Source organism: Cygnus olor, chromosome 12 (genome assembly GCF_009769625.2).
Source record: "Cygnus olor isolate bCygOlo1 chromosome 12, bCygOlo1.pri.v2, whole genome shotgun sequence".
In the NCBI taxonomy this organism is placed as follows: Eukaryota; Metazoa; Chordata; class Aves; order Anseriformes; family Anatidae; genus Cygnus; species Cygnus olor.
This window is the reverse complement of record NC_049180.1, coordinates 16,946,606-16,964,146: the sequence shown is the minus strand read 5'-3', so window position 1 is coordinate 16,964,146 and position 17,541 is coordinate 16,946,606.

The window sequence follows — 17,541 nt, the reverse complement described above, 5'->3', positions numbered from 1 at the left end:
AGTGAAGTCTGCCTTGGTTGGAGCCTGCATTCGGAAGAGCTCACTTTAGCAGGGAAAAAACAAATCTACAGCCTAGAACATCATGATTTTGTGGTCACGAATATTAAGTTGTAGAAATATTTACCCTCACAAGTGTAAAAACATAATTTGCTCTTAAATCAACTTCGGCCTAGAAACTTCAAAAGTTGTAATGTATTTTTTCATTAACCCGAACTATTATTACGAACAGAATATTGTAAGAAAATATAGCTTACAGCTTTTCAAAAACTATCCACTGTGGAGGTCCTAACAACTGAAGCCATCACAGAATTTAAAAAACAAACAAACCAAAAAAAGAACAGAAAAAAAATAGCACATGATAGAGGTGTTGAGTGCACAAAAGTACATCTAAAAGTTCAGCAACTACTTCCTACCTATGCTTTTCTGATGTTGCTAGAAAAACATATGGAAAATAATTAAGATTTCAGATCCATTCTCCTGCAGTGCTCAGCTGAATTTACTTGAAAGCAGGACTCAGGACTAGATTTTAAGGTCAATGGATTTTGTCAACTATTTTCAGAATACTCTGCTAAATAAGGATGCAGTAGTGACTGTATACATGAAGGATTCTGTATGTAATGACTGTGTGCTCTTTTATTAGTTTGGGTTTGCTTTTGTTTGCTTCCTTGCCTTCATTCCCGTAGGCATGTTTCTACACAATCCATATTTGCATGTTTACAGATTGTCACCCATTTGGATGGGCAAATGAAGACCATTTTCAGAGGTTTTTGAGACAGGTTCCTAGCTGGCATACATCAGACTGCCACTGAAGTCAACAGACTTAAAAGTATATTTATACTAGCTGAGAATCTGTGCTGTAATACTCCAGTCAATGTTCATTTAAGACAGAAACTTCTCAAAGACTCAGTGCCAAAGATGACATATTTCCATGAGATGCACTTGAAGAAAAATCTCAAGAATTAAACAACAACAACACAACCCAAAAACTTTAAATTGCTTTTATCGATTTCTATCTTACCCTTATAGGTTGGCTGAAGTATCTGCAACAGTGGAGTACAGAGGTAGGCAAGGAGGAGGAGGTGGGGCCTTCGTTCTCCAGTGATGAATGGAAGTCTGACTGCAGCAGTGATGTACACTATCTTGGTTGCTGCAGGGGTTAGATCACATTAAAAGAGGAATGTGCAATTGAACTGACAGAAGGCGAATGATTAGCACTGGACATCAGTCATTTGTTTCAAGGCTGTAACATGGCAGGAAACTCAGGGCATTGGTATTCCTTTGCAGGATTTCTCACTGGTCAATATATCTGCTCTTACACAAGTGTTTACCTTGGTACAAAGTCATGTGATTTTTTTATTTTTTATGTATTTATTTTTAAATGAACAATAATGACAGTTAGAAAGAAAACAGTCTGAAAAATTGAAAACGGCAAAAAACCTGCATCAGCTTCTGGCCCAGTGCCTGACTACTAGTGCAGGATTATTTCTGAATCATTTTGCAGACTGTCCTCTCTAGCTTACAGTATCCCAAGGGAGATCACTTCAGCCACTTTCCCACAGCTGATATATAACACTGTCAGAAGCTTCTTGCTGATAATCAACCAAAACTTTACCTTTTTTAATATCTTCCTGTAACTTCTAGCTATACCCTCACTTACTAAGTAATTCCTCTCCTGCCTTGGTGTTAACACTTTTCCTATACTTGTAGATGGTTATCGTACTCTCAGTACTCTCTTATCACTGCTTTGGCACGCTCTACACTTTCAGCTTTTATTTATTTATTTAATCTGTTATCTTCAAGTCAATTCTTCTAGTCTTCAGATTTTATGCTGCTATTTAGATACCAAAGGGAAAATCCAATATGGTAAGTTCTGGTATACTCGGAGGAAAGAGTGGAGGAGTATTTGTTTGCTTAATTCTCGCCTTTATTTTTAAGCATTCTTTTATTTTACCAATATTAAGTCTAGGTAGGATATTCAAACTGTTTATGTTGCATTTCCTCTCTTCATGAATTGTTCATAAGCAGATATATATTTTATTTTTTAGCTTGGTTTGTAATTTTAAATTGTTTCTGTTTGCATCTAAACTTGGATGAAATTTATGGTCATGAGTTGTGTTCACTGAAAGTATCAAATATTTGATATTACATATATTATCCATATGCGTAGTCCCTTAAGACAGAATATTGAATGACTTGGTCTTCATTTTCACAAGAAAGGGGTTTAAGAGACTTGACAAAAATCTTGATTAAAGGCACTTAAATCTCTTGATTCAGTGTAATATGAGAATTGAAAGAGTAACTGGTCATGTTTCTGCAGATTTGGGGGGAATTCCTAGTTACAGTGTTCCACCAGAAACTTCAACAAGCATTCATAAATGAAAGTAATAACAAAAAGGAGTAATTGGAATGAATCTTATTTGAGATCTAATGTTATCTGGAAATGTGGACAGTAAAACACTGTAGTTTACACAGTGCAACATGGCTATCTTCTGATGTGGCTGTAGGCTAGTTTTGGATTTCAGTTAGGCGTGCATAAAATGCACATTATTTCACAGTAATCGTGAGCAGTGTATGGATGCAAAATCCAAGCTGCTGCACATGAAGCAATGTTTTTTAAAAGGCTTCAATAACAGCATTACAACCACTGACATTACAGTAGCTGCCATGCAGAGAGGTCCTGAACTTCAAGTCCTCAACAGGGCTCTAGCCAGCAGCTGGAGTGTACAGAGAGCATGTGTTGCTCTGGAGGTCTCCAAAGTAATTTTTCACCTGTCTACACAACACGGTTCTTGAATTTATCAGTCTAGCCCTCTCTTAAGCAAAAATGTGGTTAAGGTTCTCGTTTGGCCCTGCTAACCAGTGTTCTGAGAAGGCCATTGGGGTCAGGGCTCCAACCAGGGTCCAGCAGAGCTCTTCAACAGGTCCCTCCTGTTCCCACAACAGGTTTCAGTGACCTGCTGTAACGGGACAACCAAACAAAAAGTAAGAGAAGCTGTAAGGGAGCTTGTGTGCTTTTGGTGAACACTAGTTCTGCTGAATACATTGCCAGAGAATGAACGTAATCTTGGAAACAGCTGCCTTATTTTAGCTAGACTGGAGAAAAGAAGTTTTTCATTTTTTCCATCAAGCTCAAATCCATTTCTAAATTTCCCATGCATGTTTATTTGAAGCAAGTTTTATATGAAAAAAATGTCCATGAAAGATGAGAGTAAACAGAACTAAAGCTGAGGAATTCAGATTGAGCTTTTTGTGTCTTCAGATCAGAAGAATCATTTTTCTATTTATGATTAGAAACATTCAAAAATGTCATAACATTTTATGTATATAATGGCAAAGACACCTGGACAATACGGTTGAACTCTGTTAAAATTACTTGCATCAAAGATACATGAATATTAAAGTACTTTAAATTATTTTAGCATCTTCATGTAGGCTTGTCTAGAGGAGGTAGGAAGAAAGTAGTAGATTTTTTTTTTACTGCATTTTATACAACAACAAATTTCCTTCACCATTTCACCTTTTAAAGTCATCCTGTAGAAGAACACTTCAAATACTCCACCTGCCTAAGCTCAAATAAATTTCAACTCTGTCTATAAGTTCTTGAGAAGACCAAGATGCTTTCAAAAACTCCTGTGTTCCGGACAGACACGCCAAGTTGTCTGTACTGCAGAAGTCAACATGACTAACAAAAATTGCTTACATTTGAAGATATAAGCAATACAACTAAGTAGAAAAGACTTTCCTTTAAAGGTATTAATCAATATGAATAAAATTAATTTGACAGGATCTCAAAAGCTAACTAGCCATCTTTTTCAGAATAACAGAGCTGCAGTGTTTCCTCTCATAGGCTGGTGACAACATAGCAAGTTCTGTTGGTATAAAGGTCTTGTTACAACAAAAACTGTGAAAATGCTGCTTAGAAAGAAAACAGTGCTTAGAAACAGAAACCGAGTGCTTAGTAAATCTAGACAACTACTACAATAGAACCAACGAAATGCAATGGACCAAGCCTTAAAACCACTGAGGTAAATGCAACTTTTGTAGCACAGATGCCAATATCCACAAACAGGTCTCAAAAGGGTGACTTTTGCAATCTACATATAATAGGTATTTTGAGATTTAAAGTGAAATAGCATGCACTACAGCAGAGACAGTTTGGAGAGATCATTATAAAATCCCATTATCACTGCTACAAGTTGGACTATTTGTCATCACAGAAGAGATGACAAGCTCAGAAATACTACATTTGTTATTATCAGATGATAAATGATATTCCATTAAAGCTGCAATACATCATCTGCAAAGCTGCAAAGAAGATATCAAACCTATCAGTACTTGACTTATAATTTAATTTTCAAAAGCTGTCAACTAAAATTCCAAAGGCTAAGCATTTTCATTTTTAAAGTTCATCTTATTTATTTTCCTCATTTGTTAGTCTAATTTTTTTTGATATGGCAAAAATAACTGATTATGTGCAAGGTATAATTCTTTTTCTCTTGATTAAGTAATACATCAGATGTCACTTACGTATTAAAAATATATGATAAATAATAAAGCAAAAGAGTAGTGAACACACCTTATTTGGATTTCTTCATTTATTTTTAAATGCAACCATAAGTGATGAGTCAGCCTAAAAATATTTTGATTAGATTATATTCTGACTATTATGAAGTCAGATTTAAAAAAAAAAGTGGCATCTTTACAATTTGAATTCTATTTTTGTAAAAATAGAAGATGAAATATTAACCTATTCAAAGTGGTTCTTGGCAAATACCTATTTAGCACTTGAACACTTCTGACATGGTAAATTCCAGAACACTATTAAAGAGTGGTTCAGGCTGAGGCCTGGGGTGCAGCTCTGCTGAAGAGGCCCCCAAGCTTTCATGAGCCCCCAGGCTGGGCACAAGTCAGCAAAGACAGCCGAGAGCCAGCCAGGAGGTGAGGGAAGTGAGCCGAGCCAAGCAGGAGTTGTCCTGACAATCCCTTTCCACCCTCAGAGGTTTTCAAGACCCAACTAGACAAAGCCCTGAGGTCTAAGCCTGCAGCTGACCCTACTCTGAGCAGGAGGTTGGGCAAGAGACCTCTTGAGGTCCCTTCCAACCAGAATTAACCCATGGCTCTATTGCTATAGCAAATGAAAAGCATGAAGTGAGCCTTGTTTGTCCTAACTACCACTGCTAAAATAAAAAGCAACTCCCCCCTACCCCACCCCCCCCCCAAAAAAAAAAAAAAAGAAATGAAAACTCCACATTTGCTTCTTTGAAGAACAATATCGTAGAGGACATGCTGTATACAAGTTATTTTAATTTTTGTATTTAGAAAAGTATGTATAGTCTGCTATCACATGACTGGTAAGATTATTAGAAGTGATATACTATAGTTTCATGATTCATTTTCTTTAGATTTCAGTGTTACCTACTACTTCATATTTCTTAGAATATTTCTATTTCTGAAGTCAGAACACATCACTAATGATCTGAATATTTTTGCTATTAGCTTGGTACAGTGCATAAGGAAAACATTTAAATAAATTATTGCCATGCCAACTTTTGCAGTGTATCACTGCAAAGTCACTAAACAAGTTTCAGATACCATTGCAACCTACAATCCATTTTAAAATTAAGCAACTAAAAACACTTTCTGAGTTGATATATTGTCTTAAAGTTTCCGCTTCTTCATTTATTAATTTAACATCAATTCGTAAGTGCACTAAAGACCTCTAGATATGGCATTTCCTGGCAATAAATGAAGAGCAACAACTGAATGCTGGGAAGTGATTAAAAGTGACTGGGTAGCTAAAAGCCACGAATTTGCTATTTACTCTTTGATGTTCGTTCTCACTGTCTGCAACTACCCTACCAAGAGAAAAGCAAATCCACAGCCCTATCAGCCATTTGGTTGACTTTTGAAACCCTCAGTCTCTGTTGCACTGCCCAAAGTTCAGCAATGTGTTCAGTAAGCTGTATAACGGCCCAGGTCAGCCATGGAGCAGTTTCTTTGCAATTAGATCAGAGCATGGAATAAACGCCTAACAAGCCTGGTGGAAATGAGATCCTCTGTGCCATGAATTACAGAAGCCTATGGTTAAGGATACTAAATACTTTCCCTGTCAGAGAACAGGAATGATGGTTTGGGGAAATATTCTACGTTTCACTTTCAGGAATATGAAGCAAAAATCAAACTGACAACTGCTACACATCCTGATGCAGACAGTTCCTGTAACATTAACGGGCACATTGAAGTGATGTATCAGCACCAGCTATTTTAAATTAAGAAAATCCACCTTTGGCTAAAATATGCAAATAGTAATCTCTAGCACAGCTTCACTCAGCCTGTCTAGATCTGGCTGCAGCTATTTTGTTCTTCATATTCCGATTTTGTGCGAGGCTCAGGCACAGGGAGTTTGGTTCCCCTCACTGGAGCCAGTTTAACTTCCTTTTCAATACTGCCACCTACAAGGGAAAACAATATCTACTGAGTTGCTTTGAAAATGTTGCCTTCAGCATTGTGTTACTCTGATCACATTCATCTCTGTCCTTTTTTTCAAATTTGATTTTAAATATTTACAACATCATACATCTTCCCCTCCCGAAATTACTAACGAACTGTTACTGTCTGTGAAACCTGCTGCATGAGTGATGGCCAACTTAAAAGGGAGCATCAATGTTTTATTTGTGAAATATAAGCTGAAAATAGTCTGCAGATTCCTTTTTATTGATCTTCTACTTTATGGAAAGGTACCTTATGTACTTAACCAAAAAAAGACTCCATTGTGTATTATAAAATATTAAAAACCGTGAAGTAAGGAAGTAGATCAACATGCAGTAGTCACTGACTTGAGTAAACTATAAAGAAACTAAAAATTCAACAGACAAAAATAAAGCAACTGCAGCTGGAAATAATTTACATTCAGTGGAAGAGAATTTAGTATTTCTACAAGAAAAATCCAGAAGAACAATGGGGGATGTCGGTTACTGAAGAAACTAGTTGCAGGGTAGTTTAATAAAATGAGTTTCAAAATACTTGTGAACAGTGCTTCCAGAGATGCATGTGAATTCTGAAAGAGACTAAAGGAAAACCAGCATAGTTTTCAACATCATCACTGTAGAAAATTGCAAATTCAAAATGAAACTGCTTGGCACCACCTAATTTTTATGTCCCTGATACTGTTATTTTTCATAGTTTCTCATTTTTTTGCTGTAAGCACCAACAAAAATCTTATCTTAGTGGCATCATGACTAGTTGTAGCTGCAAGACCTACGGAAGTGATTTAAGCTGCTCTGCGGAGCCATAGATTGGCATATACCTATTCCATCTTTGCAGGATGACCACAATAGTTGCCAGAGCACGAGCAGCACAATAGATAAATCGAATAAATGACAAGTGGAGGGATAACAAGGAATAGAACAGGATTATGTGAAAATGAATGAATTACTGCTTGGAGTACTACTAGGGTAAAAAATAAGGGAAGGGCATGTAAATAGTAAACTGAGAAGTATTTGAAAGTGAAATAGGCCCTTTACCTTAAAGGGAGGAAGAGAGATGGTATCAAGTGAGATATCTGAAACTAGGCTGTATACAGCACAGGAATCAGTTCAGCTGGTTCACTGGTTCTGTTCAATCCCCAGCCTCAACAACATCAAAAATCCATTAAATATAGTTGGACAAAAATCTTCAGTTATTCTCAGTATGATGAGAGGATACAGGACAGCTCTTACTGTTAATATATCCATATGCATTCTAAACACACTGCAATGCACATATTCTGCATTTCTGCATATAAATTATACAACACATATATATACAAAGCTGCCATACATGCATCTTAGTGCCTCATAATCCCTTTGCTTTCCTGCCACACAGTGAGATGCAATGAGCATGAATGAGATGAGCAATATCTGCAAAAAAATGCAGTTATTTAATTTTGGCCCATGAATTATGAGTGCTCAATATTTAGCTGTTTGGATTAAGCATACTGTTTTCCCAGCTGGATGAACATAAATCCTAGAGTTATATTTCTAACATAAGTAAGACTGTAAATTTGAAATCTACCTTTCCATAGACATGTTTTAATAGTTGCTTAAGGCTTCCTGTTTACCCAAATGTTTCTGACAATAAATTAATTTCCTAGAATATTTATAAAAAGCTGATGTTCAGCAAACTAATTCATTTAAAATATTGAACAAATATTCATTTTCTCAAAGCTCAATGGTTCTTCCAGTTGAGCCCTAAACTGATCAACAGTATCTTGCCTATGTAGAATTAAACACTAGCTCCATGGCTTTTGGATTCCTAAACAGAAAGAGGATGGGGAAAAATGTAGCCAAAATGCTTGCAAAGTCTCCTGTTCTTTAGGCAACCACTGTTCCCTACCTGCAGCAGTATTAGCCCACAGTATTGAGAATACAAGAGTGAGCAGAAGCCTAAGAATCACTGCAAAAGTGTTTAACAGAATAAGAGGAGTGAGGAGGACAAGGTCTGCCTAAAGAAAGCTGTCAGTCTAACAGGAAAGAGCTATTCTAAACGGACCTGCCTTTTCTCCTAATTTCTAATCCATAAATGAGAAACCAAAGACTATAGCAATCTCCTCCTTTCTTCGGCTTTACAGAATAATAGTGCCCTCCTGCTAATCCCACAGAAAGCCAAACTGTAGCTGTAGCTACTGCTGCTCTTTTCACGATCCCATCACTGCTGGCTGAGGCCAGGTCCATCTCCCGCCTGTGCCAAATCCTGTCTCACCTCCCAGGCGCTCAGAGCCCTCTCGGCAGCCAAAATCTGGAAGTGGGTCTTCCCAAGGGGTGCACACACATACACACACAGCCTGTGATATCATTTCCCATGGTGCACTATACTAATAGAATAACAAATTATAATTAAAAAGAAAAAGCAGTGACAATAAAGAATCGATGCTTTTATGATGGTTACTCATTCCAAGCCTAGATTCCAACATGAGGAGTTTTTCAATCCCAGTATCATTTTTTGGATTCTTATAAAAGCTGAAAGTCAGGATGTCCTCCATCAGAACCAGAGACCCATAAGCCTCCCAACCTCCTTCAATTTTCATCATTGTGCCATTGCAACTTTCTATATTAATAAAAGAAATCTTAATTATTAATACCTGTCTCTAGTTCTGGCTTCTTGTTTTATGACATTGGTAGTCCTTGTTTGTACTGAGCAAAGACCCTCTTCTGTTGCATGTTTTTAAATTCCTCCATTAACTTAAAAAACCACCACCACAACTGTCTGTATAGTCATCTGGTGTAAGCAAAAGAATCTGCAGAATTTGGGAATTTATTTGTATGTGTTAAGAGAAAAAAAAAGGAAGAAAAAGTTCCTTTTCAAACATCGAAAGTAGACTGGAAGCTGCTTTTCAAATAGATAATGGAGTCAACAATATCTCAGCTCCCTCCTCCCGTTATTCCTATGCAGATTACTGACTCATCTTTTAACATAAACTCTTGTGTTTGCCTGCAGAGCTCTCATTACCTTTGACATCATTTCTGGTCCCAGAACATCTAATTTTCAGTTCTAGAGTACACAGATGGGAGAAGAGAGGTGGTACTTGTTGCCTTTGAATTATACAGAAACAAAATCCTATTGTTATCACCTTTTCTTGTCACATTCATGAGAAACAAAGAAACTGATGCATTTTATAATGCATGTGCAACACTGAAATTGTGGTCCATTGCTTCAAGAGGCAATTCATGTTCCTACTATAAAAATGGATTTTCTTCATTTTTAAAATTACCTATCATGATGTCTTCAGCTCAGATCTCAGAGCATTTTGTTGCAATCAAGGGAGAAGATTCTGGTAGATTAAAAACAAAGGCAAACAAAACAACAATCCTTCCTCCTACCACAATGCCATTTACATATGAAATGATGAAAGTGTTCTGCTTCACCAGGGGAATTTAGATGCTGATACATCAGTGGATTAAATTCAGAATCTTTCTGAGCTGGAAGGAAAAATCTCCTAGAAGAAGTTCTGCAGCGTGAGCCTCTCTGCTAACTTGGATATTAGCAGTATGTATGTAAAGCCCTGCAGGCTGGGACACAGGTGAAAACCCTCCCAGGGTTATTTTACTTGGCACCCATATGTAAAGCATTTTGGTTTGAGGTGTGAAGTCTCAAAGTCTTTTGTTAAGTCTCGTTATATGATTTGAGCCTCTCCACTGGTCAAAGGAGAGCTGAAAAACACTCCATATTTGAACCAAATTAAAGATGACACAGTTTTGTGTGCCATTGTTGTACAGGTTTATTGAAAGTCTTCTGCAAGTCTCCCTTTCTACATCTAGTTTAGAGTTCAGGGTTTATTTTAGTAAAATAAACCTATCGGGGTAGGGGCATTCTCCCCCCATTTTTATTTTTTTCCTCCAGTTCCTGCCAGATCAGGAACTGGGACGTTTTCCCACAGAGATGTACACTGAGGAACTTTGAAAAGCTTTGTCTTGCAAAGATTAGGACTGCTCTGGAATAAATTAAATAAGAATTCTTGTTTGAGAACCAGACTACTGTGATACTACCTGTTCTCCTGATAAGTACCACCACTCCTACCCTTTTTTGATCTCAGAAATTTATTCTGAAATTAATAACATCATGATTTCTAGGTGATCTTCCAGCACAAAAGTAAAAAACCAACCAAAGAAATACACAAAAAAAAACCATACAAGCAAACAAAACCAACAAAGCTCAAAGCAAATGCTCAGGGAATCAAGGAAAAGAAGTCTGTTTACATTAGCTAAGCTAAAAAAATATTCTCTGTTGCTATTGTGAATGTAAGAAGAGAAGTAAGGACATGTGACTTCTGACCGTCATCACTAAACAACTAAAGATTCAGAGAAATAAACTGGAGTATATTACAGCTACCCATACTCACATTTGCCTCATCACACCCTTCAGAGGGATGTATTGTTTCCTTTTTTTCCCCTCACACATTCATTACTAATTTCCAAAAGCATCACAATAGCTGTGTTGTTTGAAGGTGAGTCATGAAGACAGTGCTATTTTATGGAGGTTTAATTTCCTTTAATACTGTTGTTTCTCTTGTTTTCTAGCTTTTTGTATAGCATGTAATCATGCACACCATGGCAAGGAGTAGAGGAGGTGAGCCCACAAGACCTACCCTAATAGAAAAAAACCCTGTAGCTGAAGACATAAAACTGGAAGTTCAAATTAAGATCTTGACTTTTTAGGAGCCTTTGACAGATTAATGACGCCCACATTTTCTTCTTCCCATGAGCTGGATGGTCCTATGAAACCATGGACATTTCTCTGGATGTGGCACTTTACAGAGCAGAAAATAAATAAATTAAAAATTACACAACTACCATCTTTAAAGATGTGCTACTCACCAGTGCACATCGCCAGCATCTTTGCCATTCACTCCACACACACACACAGAGGAACCTCTCTGCTGTCAGGGTTCGCATTATGATTCAATGCCAACTACAGAAACATTAGCCATGCACAGGACAGAGAAGCCAAGAGTGGCTAGTCACTTCTTTAAGCTATCTGAGGTCAAACTTCAAGACAAACTTTAGGATAAATCAAGAAATAAACAGCAGTTCTTCAGCTATTTCCTGAATCTAGTCCTTTTTCATCACGGAGCAAACAGATTCCTACTGAACCTCAGTCTTGGAGTGACCCCTCCCCCTCCCCCTCCCCCTCCCCCTCCCCCTCCCCATCCCCCTCCCCCTCCCCCCCCTTTTTCAGAAATAGCCACACACCTTTTCTGTAGTCACACAGAAGCCAAGGCGGAGGGAAACAACATCAGCTCCTTCTAACAGGCCGTTCTAAATGACAGGGTTAAGGATGAAAAGTTCATCTGCACCTGAGAGCTAATTAGATACTTAAAGTACAAAACTGATTAGTCTCACTAGTAGCTAGCCAGGGAGAAGCTATCTGAGCAAGCCTGATCACAAAGCACCTCTTCCTCTATGTTCCACTCTAATTTTTTTTTCAGGGGTGACAGGAAGAAACAAACCCAAAAGTCATTCCAAGCACCTGATATAGTCACAACAAAGTGGAAAAGGTTTTGGATTCCCCAAAACAAATGTTAGCACTACATGCTACATACTGATAAGCGATCACACAAACATACACATACAAATATGTAGCAAATATAAATAGGAAAAACTTCTGCAAATACCTGGCAGAGGTTAACTAAGATGCAAAAGTTTGACGGAAACCATCACTCTGTGTATCAAACTCTTTATTAAAAGTATTATAAAGGGTTAAATAAACATTACTGCAAAACTGATTAATTGGTAAAAGAAAAAATACTGCTTAGCTGAATCACTTATAGGAAAAATATCTTTAACTAGATTTTAAAGCAAATTTGAAAGGATAATTAGTTGCTTGAGGACTTTGCTTTCGGAAATAACTTTCTCACTCCCCCAAACCCAAGTTCCCATTGGAATCAGTGTGGGCATTTTCAGATCTCACCAGAAGCTTTTCACTACCCTTTATCAGGTAGTGCATCTTTTGCAGGCCAGATTTCCAAAATAATAGGAGTTCCCTTCCCAGTAACAGAAGACGCAGGTAATGAGGACACGAGGCCATTTAGGCATTAATCTGCCTCCGCAGGTACCTCTGTACTCTGGCCTCTACCCCAACACCTGACCGCCCTAAGTATCAGTGACTTGTTAACCTAAACTAGGCCAGGGCTAAACCTGATTTAAACACCAGGTGTCAGTGTTGTGCTAATGTTACACACAACTTGGTCTGGAAGATGTCTTTCTTCTATGAAAATTGCACAACTAAAACAAAAGATTTTCCAATCTTTTTAACTATGCTGTGTCACAGGGTATTTCATGATTTTGTCTTTCAAATAGGGCTGGCCCAGGTGTAGGGATCAGCACACTGATTTTCGCAGAACCATTACGGTTTTGGTGTGATATGCATCCAACACATATTCCACTTCTTTGAAGACACTTAAATATTTCAAGTAATTTGTGCTTATTTTTCCTTTTTTTTTTCTCTTTTTTTTTCTCTTTTTTTTTTCTCCATGAGCAGAGGAGGTATGAGGTGGATTATTCTGATATTTTTTAAACTCTGTGTGATACCATTAACACCCGGCCTCATCCTAGGAGATTTGCTGCACAGAACTGCTCCAGCTCCACAGAGCTGCCCTCAGTAGAGGTCCCTGTTGTGAACAAAATTCTCATGGAATTACAAAAAGATCAGAAGTTAAACAAAACCATGTCAGCCCGTTGAACAGATGATACCTCAAGTCCATGCCTGTTGAAGACACAAAGCCCTTACAGAAGGAAAATGGAAATAGTATGTCATGAGCTATACAATAACATATTTTATAGCCTGAGAGCAATACTTAATGACCTGTCTTTTACACAAGAGCTCAGTCTTTTGCCACTCACATCTTCTCAACTGAAAATAATAATAATAATAAATTTTTAAAAATCGCCCCCAAAAGATCTTCCTATTAGTTTCTATTAAAAACACAACTCAACGTAAATTTAATGAAACACCAAAATCAATGTTCATGTCACACAAATGTTGATTTTTTTTAATCAACTTTTTAGAAAGCTTCTGAATAAAAAAGACTAACCAATATGATCCACAAAAATAAAAATCTATGAAGTCTTGGTATCTTTGTGTTTCCAGGTTATTAGGTAACACCGTACACAGCACGGCACTTGCTGAATTAGTACCGCTTGTGTTGTTTTTGGCTTCTTCCACAAGATGGAGTAGTAAGATTTGAGCTGCCAGAAGATCTCATTGATTTAGTAACTAAATTTGTTTCTGTACTGATAAAATCTGATTCAAACGTATAAACTGATGTAACAGAACTGTCTCTGAACTTCCTTAACACAGCAAGATATTATCTGCTGGACTGATAAATGGTGAGGAAGATACTGACCATGGGGACTGCGTTTTCAGTAGAAGCAGTACACCATTCAGTCACAAGCAATATCCACATTTAGCAAGCGAGAAGGATGGTGGCATATTCGAGGGTGACTGACAGGTGACTCAACAAGAAGGAGAAATAAGACACTTGTTGCCCAATACTGGGTAATGTGAGGAAAAGAAAGGGAGGAAGCACAGTCTTCCTTAAGAACGTGTTGTAACCATTTGGTGGCATGTGGACGAGTACTGCGTGAGCTCCGCATGAAACAAGTGTGTGACAAACACCCCTAGGAGTTACCGTGCCACCTGGGAAGGAAAATGAAGCATTTTCAACATTTTATCTCCTGCCATCCAATGTTTTTTCACGAAAAAGTAAGGGGCATGAGAAGTCTGAACACAAACAGAAATATAACAGCTCCCTCAGGGACAGGCAGCGTAGAGAATAAGAGGAGAGTATTAATATCCCCTGTGATGCCAGCAGTTTTCTAAATCACATCCAATTAAAGCTTAGATCAAAAGCAGGTATTACAGCAAGTGGAATTTACCCCTCGACTCTCGCCTCTTCCCACCCCTTCCATTGCCTTCACTGTGATGCACAAGAGTCTCTAGCTCAGAGCAAACACAGCCAGATTGCATCAGCCGCAGAAAGAATCTTTTCAACCTCTTTTTTTTTTTTTCAAAACAAACAAAAACAGCCTCCTCCCAGGCAATTTCTGCTGCCTTTCATGTCATTCATACTTGCCATGGATTATGTTGTACAGAACTCAAAGCCTAATTATCTTTCTCTCCCGTACACACAAACATCATCCCGGGATCAAGTAAGTAGACCTATCTTGAGAGTCTTGGTAGAAATAAAAGTAACTATTTATCAACCTTAACTCTTCAAATGCAGAAGAAATCCAATAAGGATTTATATTTCCTTTTATATTAGATGAAACTAAGCTGTAGAGAAAGGCAAGACTTTAGGACTTACCCTCTATACTAAGTGTCCAGCTACTTTAAGCTATTAAGAATCTCACTTCCAGGGAAATCTCTTTTTTTTTTTTTTTTGGAGATGAATACAGCCTGCATACTTAGGTATGTTACTCTGTTGTGAATTGTTCTCCAAGTGGGCAGTTACCTAAGGAATACTTAGATCTAGCTTTTGCAGAAGTCAGTCTGTCATAAAAGTGAATTGTATACTCATCTGTTCTCAATCAGCTGTATTTTGGTTGCAATGTGCACAAGTGTTGATAAGACCTATATGCACCAAGTCATACAAAAAAAAAAAAAAAAGCCGTTAAATAGACCATAAATAGAACTGACCTCAGCAGAAACCCGGTGGCTATTTTTGCAGACGTAGTGAAGTATATTAGCAAAGGGCTTTGAAGAGTTATCAAATCAGTAGATTTAACAGAGAAAATGTAATCCCAAGGCTTTAGGGATATTTCTCAAGCATGATACAGTGCTAATCTTGGGGTTATCGTTAGAGGAGTCCATTGAGTGCATGAGTGAGGCAAAGAAACTGTATCAATTAGCCTATGGAAAAGAATTAGAGATGTACACAAGGACTTTTGAAAGGAGCTTCTCTGGCAGAGCTTCTCTGGCTGCTAGGAGTCTAAGTGCCCAAATCTCTGTAATTGGTCCTTGGAGAGGTTTAAATTCCTAGGTTATAGCACAAATTACACATTATTCCTTTCCTTTAGTAGCATCTGTGAAATCCTAACAGGTAAACAGGTTGGGAAATTTAGACTGCCTCTTTTCCCTATCTCCTGGACAATTTTTATGCTGCCATGAATTTTCCATATGCTTTGTGAATTAAACTAATTGGAATTAAGGTGGATTAGTCACTTCCTTGGCAGCAGGTAGTCCAAAAGAACCAAATGTAACAGACTTTTTCTAGTTAAACTTCATTCAGTTCTTCCTCCTCAAAGAATCCAGTAAAGGCCTGGAGCATGCAACCAGAGACAAGGACTGCCAAGGAGGGATGGCACTGCCTGGATGTTTCTATGCTGATGATTCACAATTATGCCATGCTTCAGTATTGTTCCCAGCTTCCACTACTAAATAAAATCACTAGCAAATATCATTGCAAAGTCACTGTTAGAAAAATGAACTTCTGCAACAGTTTCTCCTCCGTTTGTGGATAGCCTGTGGATAACAATTGTGTCTAAGAATTCTACAATCATTTCTTACTTTGACATCATGAACTGTGCAGGGGACAGCTTGGCACGCCTCAACTTTTATTTGATAACCCATTCTGGGAGGCAGGAGATGAAGGGAGGTGCAGGAGAGCAGGTCCAAGCAGAGGGAGCTGCACGCTCAGCTCCTTGCCCACTGGGGCAGGGCCACCCCCTCTCCCCTCTCCTTGCACCTCTCAAGACAGGTCCTAGAGCTTTTTGTCAAAGTGGAGTTTCTAAAAATCTTCAATACAGTAGTATGAAATGGATAGAGATGGAAGGCACAAAGAAAACATAGAGAAGATGCATCGGATAGAGAAGATGCATCAATGCCTCAGAGGCATCAGATAAGGAGTTGGTAATCCCAGTGCCCTTCAGGATCTCAGTGGTGTCTAGCCCAGCCCACTGAAGAAGGGTCCTTTGGGGAAAGTGCTTTAACCACCTGCCGGCTGTCAGCACTCCATTGCACTGATTTGAGTTCTGCCAGGGACCCTGGTGCAAGCAAAGTCATCACCTGCCAAGAACTGCCTTCCTAGCACTGGAAATCCATTTCACTGAAAATTATCCCCGACTCTTCCGTTAAGAGGAAAGCTGAGTAATAAATTGTTACAAAAACTCTCAAGCCACTTCCAAATTTCACTTACTGCAAATTACCCAGCATTTGGCTCAGCATTACCTCCTGTCAGGAAACAACCACATACACAGTAAAACGAGAAAGTTCTCTGACTCTTTTGGAGGTAAACTCAACTAGCTGTTGTATTCACTTCCCCATGGAAGCCCCAAATGATCACTGTCTTCATTTCACTCAGAAATTCCCCCAAGTTCAGAAGCATCGGCCAGTGCAGAGCATGTCTCCTCATGTAGCAACTTCTGCAAAGCATTTTGTTTGCAGGTGCAACGTAGGCTGGGCTGCACATTACCGCAGCATTGGGGCAGAGTTGTTCTAGTGAGACACTCTCTGTATATCATCATGGTCATCAAGTCCACCAGAAATAACACGAATGGCTGATTTAAATATATCACCTGATACATTTAAATTCTGAGTCAGAGAGCTTTTGTTTGGACATTCTTAACTCTGGAAATTGCTCCATGGTGATAAGACAGACTCCCTAGTTCACTGACTTTCAGGATGACGTCCTAGGTTTATATATTTATTGATGCCTTTGCTTGGAGATATTGGTGGTGATTTATATACATTTACTGAGGGCATGTTGAAGGAGTTCACTTAGTAGAAACTAGTCAATATGTTTTTATTTTGTTGTTATCTTTGTATACATGCCAAGAATTCTAGTGATGAGTGCACTTTATAAATCGTAAAATAAATAAATTTATGCTAAATCATGTAGTTATTTAAGGCTCAGAGAGCTAAATTAGCTGAGACAGCAAACTAATGTTATTGGAACCTAATTCATCCTCTGAGTTCCAGAAGCGAGAAACCAGTCAATTATTCCAGTGTGACATGAAAACTTTATTTATGGTTTCATTGATTAAGAATATGCATGTATTTACTTAGGAT